The sequence below is a fragment of the Neomonachus schauinslandi genome, chromosome 5, assembly GCF_002201575.2.
Source record: "Neomonachus schauinslandi chromosome 5, ASM220157v2, whole genome shotgun sequence".
In the NCBI taxonomy this organism is placed as follows: domain Eukaryota; kingdom Metazoa; phylum Chordata; class Mammalia; order Carnivora; family Phocidae; genus Neomonachus; species Neomonachus schauinslandi.
The window spans coordinates 73751807-73757494 of record NC_058407.1 but is presented as its reverse complement, the minus strand read 5'-3'; the positions used below and the strand labels follow the sequence as shown (position 1 = coordinate 73757494).

Here is a 5688-nt window from a genome sequence, read left to right as displayed (position 1 = left end):
CAAGAATTATTTAGGGAAAGTAGAAAATAAATCAATGGAGGTTTCAATATCTGTAAATCCCATTCTTAGTTCAATTTCCTGGTCTATTCTCTTTAATAAGATTCCTGCTGTTTTTCTACCACATATTGTGGCTTTTGTACATTGTTCCTTAATTACTTGCTGTTTTATTTCTAGACTAGTTTGAAGTCATTTGTGGAAGGAGCTCAACAATCAATATTTTCTTGTAAACTCCTTACTCTTATTTTTGTAGAGTGTTATTGTGTGTGTGTGTGTGTGTGTGTGTATGCATGTGTGTTTGCATGCATTTTTGACAGTTTGGTCACCCTATTTTATTTAGTTCTTTCAGAAACTAAAATATTTTCAGGGTCATTTTTTTTCTAACTGGATATATACATTTATAATAATGCTAATGTTAGATATTTCATCTTTGACAGAATGGGCTTCCAAATTGGATGAGATCAATCCAACTGTTTTGTTAGAGTTTAATGAATTTATTGTTTGAAACGTCTTTTTTTTTTTTAAGATTTTATTTATTTATTTGACAGAGAGACACAGCAAGAGAGGGAACACAAGCAGGGGGAGGGGGAGAAGGAGAAGCAGGCTTCCTGCAGAGCAGGGAGCCCAATACGGGGCTGGATCCCAGGACCCTGGGATCATGACCTGAGCCGAAGGCAGACGCTTAACGACTGAGCCACCCAGGCACCCCTGAAATGTCTCTTAATTGATATAAAACTAGTACCATTTCACTATTTGAGAAAAATCTATGAATGGCGCCAACACAGTAATATCACCTCATTTCTCATGCATGCACCAAAAAGACCTAGAATAGAAAATAGGTTCATTTGTTTGGAACAAAACGTCTTGCTTCATAGAGCAATATATAAACACAACTTTTGACATTGCATGTGTTTAAATTATCATATTAAATATCTGCTTAATATAAAAATAGCATTTGACGTAGATGGGCTTGCTACATTGGCTGAATTTTGTGTTGTACTCTTAATACGGTCAATGATAGAACCATGGCTTCCAGGTGAATGGTTAAGATAACGATTTAGTGCAAGTTACACATTTATCATTCACCATCTTGATGCACAAAAATTCAGTGTTTAATTTGTCATTGAGAATTTACGTGTTTTGTTTTGTTTTTTAATGCCATGCTGCTAAAAGGGCTTATTGCATCCTTTGAAAACAGCAAATAAACAGTTGTAGACTTGCATCATTTGGTAATGGCAACAGGATAGCAGCAAGGGCACTCAGACAACTCTCTATACATAATTGCAGGACTGCTTCACCTTTATTTCTAACACATTTAAATCCACATCACCTATAATTTCCTGTGTTACCCACTGACCTCAGTCATTAAAGGCTTCGTGCATCTCCAAAGCAATGAAATTGTGCTTCCGTTTTCTGAGTAAGCTAAAGGGAAAGATGATTAGCTGAGAATGAGAAAAAGAAAGGTACTTACTTTCAGCAAAAATTATTGAAGACTTTAACCAGATTTGTGTTAACCAGATTTAACCACTCCCATATTGTTCACCTTCTTTTAGTAGTTTTGAGAAAGAGGGGTCTTATCTGGGGACTAGTCCTTTGTTGTTGCTTTGTAGGCTACTTCTCCGTATCACATGATGATCCTCACCCCTCTTAGTTCTATCTAGGCCCTACATTCTTTCCCTGGCTGATTACAAAAAGAAGAGCTTGAACACTCTGTCTTCCTTTTGCTCTGCTATAGAAGCTGCACTGTCACGGCCTACACAATTCTTTAACAACAAAGACAACAGCTATAGCGGACTCCATTGAATGGCAACATACCTTGAAATGAGTTACAGCTCGGGAGAAAATAGATCTGTTACCTAAATATGACTGCTTTATATTCTAAAGGAAAAGAATAAACAAGGGGTTCTTTTCGTTGGTTAAACTTATTCCTAGATCCTCTGTCTTAACAGTCTACCATTCTTCCTTTCTCAATATTATGATTTTTTCTTAGAACACATTGGAAAACTCATTTAATCTTTCATTTACTTGTTCATTATTTTATTCATTCAATAGAATATGTGTTGAGTTTTTACCGTTATGTCAGATAATAGCAAATAATGAGATAGAAGAGTAAGGAAAAAAATTGTTGCTGATCCCCACTCTTGTAGAGCTTACAGAGTAGAGGTAGAGCAGAAAATATTCAAATAAACACATGAAGCAAATTTAAATTAGAAATGGAGACAAATGCTGCAAGGAAGAATAAACAGTGCTAAAGTGGACCATTGGAAAATTATATCATGTCAACTAAGCCGATGTATAGTTCCCAAGCAAATAGCATGTGTGCAGAACATTTAACAAGGGAAATGGCATTTCCAACAAAGTGGATGGAGCTAGAGAGTATTATGCTAAGTGAAACAAGTCATTCAGTGAAAGACAAATACCGTATAATTTCACTCAAATGTGGAATTTTAGAAACAAAACAGATGAACATAGGGAAAATAAAAAAATAGAGAGAGAGAGGCAAACCATAAAATAGAGTCTTAACTATAGAGAGCAAACTGAGGGTTGCTGAAGGGGAGGAGGGTGTGGGGAGGAATTACATGGGTGATGGGCATTAAGGAGGGCAACTTGTAGGGGCGACTGGGTGCCTCAGTGGATTAAGCATCTGCCTTCAGCTCAGGTCATGATCCCAGAGTCCTGGGATTGAGCCCCACATCAGGCTCCCTGCTCAGGGAGAGCCTGCTTCTCCCTCTGCCCCTCACCCTGCTCATGCTCTCTCTCTCTCACCCTCTCTCTCTATCTCTCACAAATAAATAAGTAAAATATTTTTTTTAAAAAAAGGAGGGCACTTGTGATGAGCACTGGGTGTTAATATGTAAGTAATGAATCACTATATTCTACTCCTGAAACTAATACTACATTATATGTTAACTAGATTTTGTGTGTATGTGAGAGAACTAAAATTATATTTAATATTTTTATTTTAGGGTGCAAAAACGAAAACAAGCAAACAAACAATAACAATAAAAACTTGAAATAGGCTTATCAAATGATCTAAATTTATCCTTTCCAGGGAAGAAGAAGGTAGAGTGCTTCACTGCTGGCTTGCACTCTGCTGGGTTTTGATCCTTCTTTGAGTCATAGTCTGGATCATTTTCCTCATCTCCCTGTTGTTCTTCTCCTGCTTCTTCTTTCTTCTCCTTCTCCTTCTTCTTCTTCTTTCCTCTTCTTCTTCTTCTTCTTCTTCTTCTTCCTCTTCCTCTTCTTCTTCCTCTTCTTCCTCCTCCTCCTTCTTTTTCTTCTTCTTCATCATCATCTTCAATAGCTTCTCCAGTAAAGTATAACACTGACCTTGGGATTAAACACTTAAATAAAAAGTGACCAATTGCAGAGTCTGCAGTAAGGATAGCTTCAGCATCATCACCCAAATCTCCACTCTTGGGAACTTCAGGAAGGGCAAAAAAAAAAACAAAACAAAAAACTAAAGGAAGAGTCATTGAAAACTGTTTTGGTCACAGTATGAACTATCCCACATCCCTTGTGTTTCTGCTTCTTCTTAATGGTTTTTAAAGTGACATTTTTTCCTTTTTTCCAATCTGTCTGACACCCTGTATAACCCATAATTTCTGGTCCATCAAAAGAAAAGGGTTAAGAATCATTTGGTTCTGATCTCATCCTATATGTCTTTGCCAGCACTTCATTTGTGAAATATTTATTGGGTTCAAAGGAAAGTTCTAGGACAAAACTCATGGGCTGGCCAGTATCTGAGAACTTCACTTTAAAATCTCTGAAGTGCTTCAGAATAGATTCATCATGCTCCTGAGCCATATCACTGAGCAAGTCAACATTCTTTTTTTTTTTTTAAGATTTTATTTATTTATGAGAGAGAGAGAGACATAGAGAGAGTGTGCGTGAGGAGGAGCAGAGGGAGGGGGCAAGTAGACTCTGCATTGAGTGCGAGCCCCATGCAGAACTCCACGACCCTGAGATCATGACCAGAGCTGAAACCAAGAGTCCAGTGCTTAACCAACTGAGCCACCCAGACACCCCACAAATAAGCATTCTTAAAAACAGTCTACCAAAATTCAGTAATTCCCTGAAATTTTATCCTCCTCATCTGGGTTCCATTCACATTCTTCTTCCTTAGGTTCATAAATTGCATTAATGATCTCAAATCACTTATCAGATAGAGGCTGATAGAGAACAACATACTTTATTTCAAGATCATGAGCTTCCTCATAGAATTTGGCTTCTATCTGTGCACATTTAACTTGAAGGTTTTTGAGAGTATTCACTTGTCTTTTAACTATCCAAGCAAACTTTCAATGTATACTGTTGGTGTTTCTACCAGACATCAAGTCTCTCTTGAAAGGCTGTAAGAATCTGAGGATTTTGCATCATCTGAACAGTCAGATAATGTGCTTTGATTATTGTTTCTTTACCAGCTTCTACTACTTCTTCAACATCATCCAAATCTTGATCAAATTCAGACTGTTCTTTGTTGTTGATGTCTGCCATGTTGTAAGAACTCCAAATATCGGTGGCTAGCATGGGAAGCCAGGCTGCTGGAGCTATGCAGGCAGTGATTCAGGATGGCAGCAGCGGCGGCAGGAGGAGCAGGAGGTGGTGTCATGAGCAGATGGCTCTAAAAAAAGCAATGAACTAGAATTTAAGTAAAAATGTGAAACAAACAAGGGAGATGGCAGAGGAAAAAAATGTCATATTGGAGTCAACAACATATGTAATATTCCTATAGTGGAAGAGGGAATAAAGAGTGCAAGGCTACAAGAAAATCAATATAGCTAAAGGGCAATCAAGATAGTATAGTAAGAGTTGAGGCTGGAATGCAGGTAGGGGCCAGTGCATGCATAGATGTGTGTAATCTTTGCATTTATCCAGGTAACAGGAGCATCCTTAAATGGTTTTGAGTAGAGAGAATGACATGGTTTGCATTTTGAAAGATTACTCCATAGGCATTGCATAAAAGAGAGGATAGAAGTTGCAAAGTGGATGTAGGTAGAGGCTCTCGATTTTGATTATCCTAGCATCCTAGCATGGCCACAGGTTATTATATCACAGGAGTTGGGCATGGAGAGAAGAATGTGTGTTTACAAGATATTTAGGAAGTAAAGTGCATCAAAACATGAGGGAGAGGTGTCAAGAGTAATGCCTAATTTTCTACCTTGTGCAATTGAATAGGTGATAAGATTTACTTGAAATCAGAAACACTATATAAGAGAGACAAATTTGACACAAGATCTTTTTTCCACTTAATTTTTAGAACAGTTTTAGATGTCTTAGAAAAATTGAGCAGATAGTACAGAGAGTTCCCACATACTCCCTCTTGCTCACACACAGTTTTTTCTCTTATTATATCTTCAATGTGGTACCTTTGTCACAGTTAAAGAAGAATACTGATACATTATGAAGGAAAGTTCATAGTTTACTTCAAGGTCCACTCTGTGTTTTACAGTTCTATGGGTTTTGACAAATGCCTAGCGTCATGTATTTGCCATTACACTATAATATATGATAGTTCCATTACCCTATAAATTGCCTGTGCTTCACCTGTTGACCATCCCTCCCACTCCCCCTGGTACCCCTGTTAACCATTGATCTTTTTACTATCTCTATAGTATTTCCTTTCCCAGAAAGTCATGTGGCTGAAATTATACAGTATATACCCTTTTCAGACTCACTTCTTTCATTTAG

The 5688-nt window shown here is 37.5% G+C and overlaps 1 pseudogene; it reads right to left on the bottom strand.

Moving 5' to 3' along the window:
- Positions 1-1355: 1355 nt before the first annotated feature.
- Positions 1356-4509, bottom strand: LOC110580721 (annotated as a pseudogene).
- Between the last annotated feature and the right edge of the window lie 1179 nt (positions 4510-5688).